Here is an 8,130-nt window from a genome sequence, read left to right as displayed (position 1 = left end):
AGCAGCTACAGGAATTCCCGTTCCCCTCCCCCCACAATCTATGTAATTAAATATACTTCCTTTTTTGATCAACACTTGAATTTTTAATCATTTTATTTACTTTTGGCTGTGCTGGGTCTTCATTGCTCTGCGGGCTTTTCTTTAGCAGTGGCGAGCGGGAGCCACTCTAGCTGCCGTGCTCCCGCTTCTCATTGTGGTGGCTTCTCTTGTGCGGCACAGGCTCTAGGGCGAGTGCGGCCCATGGGCTCAGTAGTTATGGCTCCCGGGCTCTAGAGCACAGGCTTAACAGTTGTGGCGCATGGGCTTAGTCGCTCTGTGGCATGTGGGATCTTCGCAAATCAGGGATTGAACCCCTGTCTCCTTACCATTGAGCCATCGGAGAAGCCCTTAACTTTTAAACACTATTAACAAATACGAGCTTCCCAGGTGGCACTAGTGGTAAAGAATCTGCCTGCCAATGCAAGTAACACAAGAGATGAGGGTTGATCCCTGGGTCAGGAAGACACCCTGGAGGAGGAAATGGCAACCCACTCTGGTAATTTTGCTGGGAGAATTTCATGGACAGAGGAGCCTAGGGGACTACAGTCTATGGGATTGCAAAGAGTTGAACACGACTGAGCGTCTGAGCACAACAGATACAAAATCCAACAGGTACAAAAAGATAAACAGCATAAACTGTCTCCCTCTTTCACTTATCATGGCTCTCCAGTTCCCCTCCTCAGCAGACACCACGTGAAAAAGTTTTTTTTGTCTCTCTGCAGAGAGTCTTTGCCAGTATGAGGAAATCCTCAGTCTCTTCTCTTTCTATACAAACAGAAGCCTCCTGCCCAGACCTTCTGCACCTTGCTTTTTCCTCCACAGAGTACCGGAGTGCAGGGGTTAATAATGAGCCTTCTGTTGCTCTGGCTAAGCCATGAGAAAATCACCATAATTTTTACGGAAATTGGAATAGAATTCCAAGCAAAGTATAGCAATACAGTAGAATCTAAACAAAAGTACATCGGGTTGATTAGTTGGGGTCATCATGCCCTGCTAAGCCAAGGATAAGCATAGTGTGGACCTTGGAACACTGGGTCAGCGCAAATTCAGAACGCTGCTTGTGCACACACCAAGATGTTTTCCCAAAGCATATGTGGGTCTATGACCTCCAGCTGGGTGATACCCCTTGTACAAGAAATTAGCAAAGATAGTTCAAAGTAATCAATAAAATGGGAGACGTGACTGGGGACACAGGAGGCTGATTTTATTGTAACACAACAGATACTTTCTGCTTGCCAAGACACTAAATAAATAAAAGTGATTTCGCTCCAAGGAGCAGGGCTCTTGATCCTAGAGGTCTTGAGTCTCCCGGTCCCATCTTTAAGACTTTAATTCTGTCTCTAGTTTCTTTTTCCAAACTGTGCGTGGATTACTTTCGATCCCTACCTGTTGCGCCGGCTGCAGCAAGTGACACCCAAGGTGGGGCTCAAAAGCGAAGGATCGCTGAGAGCGAAGCTAAAGTTGAAATATCAGCACAGGGTCCTGAGGAAGAATGGGGTGAGGCCTCTGAAAATCTCCTTTTGGGTAAGTAACACTCTCTCAGGCATTGAAACCAGTGTTAAGCATGGGAAATTCAGGAAGTCAGAACAATACCAGCCATATATATGCCTCTTAAGGCAGCTTTTCAAAGCAGAGGGAACAAAATTAAGTGAGGGCAGGCTATTGGAGCTTTTACAAACCATTGAGAAACACTGCTCAAGGTTCCCTTCTTTTGGTACTTTAGATTTAGGAACAGGGGAGAAGATAGGTAGTGAACTAGAGAAACTTCTTTGCAGGGGAGTGAGTGCCCTTGCCTGTATCCATCTGGTCAACCTGGGCACTGACAAAACCCATTTTAGAACCTTTTCAGACCCCAGAGAACTCAGAAGGGAGTGAGGATGAATGTGAAACCCCATCAAAGAGACGATCTGAATATGCTAGAGCCCGAGAGGGTAGAGCAAAAAACTCAGGAGGCTCTTAAAGCTGCAGTTCCTTCTTCGCCTTTGTTTAGAGAAGTTCTCGGCCTCCTCTTCCTTCCTCTCCTGTCTTAACTGCTGAAGTGTCTCAAGCTTTTCCTTTCTTACCACAGACGGCAGTTCTGTCACCCTCCAGAAAGGTATTTGGTGGGCTTGACAGGAGAGTGACTTGAAGGCTATGGTGACTTGAAGCTGACTATGGCATTTCCAGTGACCATACATGAACGGATAGCTCCTGGGGCAGATCTTAATAATCCTAATGGGGTGTATGAGGCTGTACATAGATTCCCTTCAAAAGACTAAAGGAACTTAAGCAAGCTGTTCAGAACTATGAAGTTCTCCTTTTACCTTGTGAATAGTGCAGGGACTAGCTGAGGGTTCCTGTTTGATTATGGTGGCTCATAACCAAGCCAGGCAGATCCCCGTCTCTTTAGACAATGGAAATTGGGGGAGAAGTCAAGATCAAGAATTTATGGAAGATCAGGTTATAGAACAGGTGAGGTGATACTGCTTAAGAGCCTGGGAGAAAATAGAAGTTAAAGGACAGGCTTTCTTTACTTTAAGAGAAGACCTCACTTCCCCAGAGAGACAGTCCCTGCTGGAACATCTTATCAGTCAGGCTATCCCGTCATCAGAGCCAATTTGAACATTCTCTGATTTAATTTTTAGCTATGAAACTATGATTAACAAAAAAGAGATGACATTTTTGACACTGAATAGCCGTGATATTCTTTAGACTCCGGAGAAAACTGGTTAAAATAAAATCTTTTTTGAAATTACAAAACCAGTTCTTTTTGCACATGCAATTAGGAAAAAGTTGGCTTATTAAAATACTTTTTTGGAGCTCCAATTCTGCCTGAGAAACAAAAATAGGCCTGGGTAAAAACCTGACGTTAACTCTTATGTCCTTGGGATACACAGCCCACTCTATCTGGGACTCCAGCCATAAACAAATTGGTAGAACTAAAACCAAGAAAAAAAGAAGAGGCAAAGAGACATTTTAAATTTCAAGTGGAAAACTATGAGATCTCTGTCTGTCTGTTTGTCTCTCTAAATTTATCTGTGTCTCAGTGTGTGTCTTCATTTTTGGATAATATGAGGTTAATTTATAAATGAACTCTATTTAAATTCAGGTTCATGTGAACTGAAAAATATTCAATATTAAATATCTAACATTAATGTTTTGTCTGCTAATCTAATTAAGACATGTCTCGAGTCATCAACATTATGTAATACTTTTAGTGTCCCTAGGTTTAACATAAGCTAAATTTGTCAGCAGTTCATGGTTGCTTGAAGAAAATGATTTATGTTTTTAATAAAAAAGGTATTAAAAATGAAATTACAGTCTATTAAAAAAAAAGTAAGTCTTAAAAAAAAAAGTAAGTCTAAATTTACAGGTGGCTAAGAAGGTAATGGCACCCCACTCCAGTACTCTTGCCTGGAAAATCCCGTGGACGGAGGAGCCTGGTGGGCTGCAGTCCATGGGGTAGCTAAGAGTCGGACACGACTGAGCAACTTCACTTTCACTTTTCACTTTCATGCATTGGAGAAGGAAATGGCAACCCACTCCAGTGTTCTTGCCTGGAGAATCCCAGGGACGGGGGAGCCTGGTGGGCTGCCGTCTATGGGGTCGCATAGAGTCGGACATGACTGAAGCGACTTAGCAGCAGCAGCATTCGCTAAAGAAATAAATGAAGCAATGAATACAAAAAGTGTAAAAAAAGGTTTGTGGCAAATGAAAGAAGAGTTTTGTGCATGGTACAAGTTTCTTAAGACATTAAACTGCTTTTGAAGTCTTATCGTTGCTTTGACTAAGTAAATAATTATTTTTTCACAGTGAATATAAGCTGGGACCAATGTGGAATTTGGTTTTCTCTTCCTGTTAAAAGAACAAAGTTTTTTTGGAATACGGCTTTTGATAACAGACTATATAAAATTCTTTGTCTTTAAGTGATTCATACTTGCGTTTAAAATCTTTTGTTACTTTGATAAAATGAATGAGTGTTATTTCACAATGATCTATGGAGACTATGGCACACATAGACAAAGCTCGTTCTGCTTCTACAAAATTAACCCCTCGTCAGGAGATTTAAAGTGGATAAACAACGGCTGTAAACCAGTCAGGGCTATGGGAGGCCCAAGACTGCTGGGCTTTCCCCGGCTCCCTGACAAACCTCGATTTTATTTGATAGGATAAAGCCTTTCCTGACTTCAGGGTTAATATCTCACAATAGAGGCAAAATGGTTAAAATGTGTTTTCTACAATCTCCAGTTGATTGGGGCACCCACTTTGCTGGACAGGTCTTACAGACATTGACAAAAAGCTTCACAAACTTCTCAGAGCCTATCGTTTTTACCGACTTCCTCCATTGTCGGGCAAGGACCACAAAACAAAGGGACTGGTTACGTGAGATTGAACAGACTGCTAAATATGACTACAATTTTCATGACTTTTTGTCTGACATATTACTGGCTTCTAATCTTTGTTTTCAAATATAAAAAAGCTCTTCTTCTCAAGTCACTGATGGTTTAAAACAATTTAGTGATTTATACCTGTGGGTAAAAGTAAAACATTTTTCTTTTCTCTCTGCCTCATCCCTCCAGAAATTGGAGACATTTGGGTTCTGACCAGCCTCATCCGGGTAAAAAAGACTATTTCCAGACATATACAAAAATCTCAAGAGTATACTGGGGAGCTCTAAAAGAAAAATCCACCCAACTGTTGTCAGGCCTATGGTATCTATTATGTTTCACTGAATATTAAGTTCTAACTTTGTTAATTAAGGTCTGTATTTATAGACTCACTTCTAATATAGTTCCTTGTGGTTATGTAACATTGCTAGGAGGTTTAATTAAGTTATTAAAAAGGACACTCTTAAGTTTGTTTCTAAAGCTTATCTCAGTAAGCAGTCTTTAAATAAAGATCAGATGCTCCAGGATCTACAACCAGGAAATTAACAACAAGCTATAGTCCTTTAACAAACTAAGTCAGATGACGTAAAGATGTCACTGGACTATATCTAATGAAAGTTCTTGACTTAAGTTCTTATGATTTTACTATTACTGCTAACTATATTGTATTCTATATTGCCTGTTTCAAAAGGTGTTGTCCCCTACATTATGTGTGTGTAGTCACAAATGTGTGACTGAGACACTGATATAATGATGGTATCAGTTCAGTTCAGTTCAGTCGCTCAGTCGTGTCCAACTCTTTGCGACCCCATGAACTGCAGCATGCCAGGCTTCCCTGTCCATCACCAACTCCAGGAGTTCACCCAGACTCACGTCCATCGAGTCAGTGATGCCATCCAGCCATCTCATCCTCTGTCGTCCCCTTCTCATCCTGCCCCCAATCCCTCCCAGCGTCAGAATCTTTTCCAATGAGTCAACTCTTCGCATGAGGTGGCCAAAGTACTGGAGTTGCAGCTTTAGCATCATTCCTTCCAAAGAAATCCCAGGGCTGATCTCCTTCAGAATGGACTGGTTGGATCATACCGTTCCATATAAAATCCATAGTTATAATGGATAAAGCTCATATATCTTCCTTTGGTAAGCTCTCTTCTGTACATGTGGCTATTAATATACGGACTACTACTCAATCCGGTGAGACTACGAAACATGTACAAAGACATTAATATGCTTGTTTTGCTGTTATAAAACTACCAAAAACTATAAAAACTGATAATGGCCCTGCTTATACCAGTAGAGAACTCCAACAATTTCTTAAAATTTGGTCTATAAAACAGTCTACAGGCATTCCCTATAATCCACAAGGGCAGGCTATAGTGGAGAGGGCTAATCAATCACTTAAACATATGATACAAAAAAAAGGGGGAGATGCCAAAGGACAACAAACAATATTGAATAAAGCTTTATTTACCCTCGATTTTTTTGAATATTTCGGCACAAACTATGGAAACTGCAGCTGAGTGACATTTTCAGGCTACATCCACACATACAACTAAGCCTGTGATTTGGTAGCAAGATCCACTAGCAAATGCTTGGTCACCGGGGAAGTTAATTAATTCCATGGGGAAGAAGGCTTGCCTGTATTTCCCCAGGAGAAGGTCTAGAACCTGTGTGGATTCCAGCTCATGGAGTAAAACTGAGCAGAAACAGCCAGTGACTCCAGGCAACCTGACCATGGCTACGCTTGCCCTGATATCACAGTGAGTATAGCCCTGGCTTTGGCAGAAGCAAAGAATTACACCTATTGGGCCTATCTATGTACCAAACCCCCCATTGCTAACGCCTGTTAATTGGGGTGAAGGATCTATCCCTGTTTTTGTTAATGACTCTTCCTGGATCCCTGGTCCAGAAGACAAGCATTTGTCCATTCGTAAAAGGGAAGAGGAGACCCCCTTTAATAGTACTTTGGGTTTTGACACTTGGCCTGTTTGCTTGGGTGTTGGCCAGGGCTGTTTTAATCTACCAACACAGGCTTGGCTTTCTGTAAATTCTTTAAACAGAAATCACACTAAGGTTCAACTGCATTTACTTTCTGGGTTGAGCTTTGGCTATCAAGAGACTAATAAGATAATCTAACCAAGCCAGATAGACCCCTGTGTGAGAACAGCGCATATGGGCCAACAGACAAGGTCAAATACGCAGGGATAATTGTCGCGGGACTGAGGGGGTGATCTTACTTAATGGCTCCTATGGAATTGTCTGGGATTGGTCCCCTAAGGGGTATGCAGTCTTTAACTGCTCACACCAAAACTCACCCTGCAATCCTTACAAGAAGTTGCGTTGGCCTGTATCTGAATACAATCACACTAATATTACTGCACATTCAGAATATCCCATTATCTGGCATGTCTCCTCCATAGCCACAGCTCAAATTAGGTAGGGCTCAAGCAGAAATATGGAAGTTGGCCATATGCCTGAAAAATATCGAATTTGGGATGGAAATTATTCTCATTCCATGAATTATACTCTGTCATTCAATACATCAACAAATTGGACATTTTATACTCAAGCTGGTGTTAGGAACCCATATGTAATTATGATTGGCACTATAACTATTAATCAGAAAGGAATCTGACCTGCCAGGATCGTAAGCCATATACCTGCTTGAACAGTTCATTATTTAACTCTAATCATTCTATGTGATTTTACACAGACGTTTAGGAGTTTGGCTGCCAGTAACTCAAAGTAGGCCTTGGGAACTCTCCCCTGCCATGCAGTACTAAATACCATCCTGAAAAGATCTAAGCATTTCATTGGGTTCCTTGTTGCTGCCATAATGGGCATTATTGCTATATCACCGCCACAGCGGCAGTGGGAGGAGTAGCTCTCCATCAGACGGTACAAACAACCACTTTTGCACAGGAGCGGCATAAAAATGCCAGTTCCACTTGGGGAGCCCAAATTCGTGTAGACGAGGAGATTAACAACAAGTTGGTGGATTTAGAAAACGCAGTACTACTCTTAGGAAAAGTACAAAATCTTAAATTGAAAATACATTTAAAGGGTCACTGGAACATTACTACTTTCTGCGTAACCCCTCAGGAATATAAACGATCTGAACACACCTGGGAAAATGTTAGACGGCACTTGCAGGGCCATACAGCCGACAACCTTACTCTAGATGTTAAAAAGCTACAAGCAAGAATTACTGGCATACAGCATGCTTCTCTTAGACTATTACCAGGTACAGATACACTTCAAGGGGTAGCAGAAGGCCTTAACTCATTAAATCCTCTTGGGTGGATCAAAGGTATTGGAGGTGTTCTCATTGGAACACTAGCTATGTTTTGCTGTTTCACTATAATCTTCTGTTTAGTCCTCAGATGCACACAAAAAGCCCTCCAAAAACTAATGAAGAAAGAAGTTGCGAGATCGACGTATTTTCTGCCACAAAAACAAAAAGAGGGAAATGCAGGGGTTAACAGTCAGCCTGTTGCTCTGGCTAAGCCATGAGAAAATCACCATGGGAAAAGAATAAAAGCAAAATATAGCAATACAGTACAATCTAAACAAAGTACATCAGGTTGATTAGTTGGGGTTGTCATGCCCTGCTGCTGCTGCTGCTGCTAAGTCGCTTCAGTCGTGTCCGACTCTGTGACCCCATAGATGGCAGCCTACCAGGCTCCCCCGTCCCTGGGATTCTCCAGGCAAGAACACTGGAGTGGGT

The 8,130-nt window shown here is 41.9% G+C and overlaps 1 long non-coding RNA gene across 1 annotated transcript; it reads left to right on the top strand.

Annotated features, from left to right (window-relative positions):
- Positions 1 to 300: 300 nt before the first annotated feature.
- On the top strand, positions 301 to 8,130 carry LOC123335186. Its single transcript, XR_006553566.2, has 3 exons — positions 301 to 1,563; positions 6,056 to 6,163; positions 7,506 to 8,130. It is a non-coding gene; the product is annotated as an uncharacterized LOC123335186 (long non-coding RNA).

This window comes from Bubalus bubalis, chromosome 9 (genome assembly GCF_019923935.1).
Source record: "Bubalus bubalis isolate 160015118507 breed Murrah chromosome 9, NDDB_SH_1, whole genome shotgun sequence".
Lineage (NCBI taxonomy): Eukaryota > Metazoa > Chordata > Mammalia > Artiodactyla > Bovidae > Bubalus > Bubalus bubalis.
The sequence above is the reverse complement of the archived record's forward strand: the minus strand, read 5'-3'. Positions and strand labels throughout refer to the sequence as shown.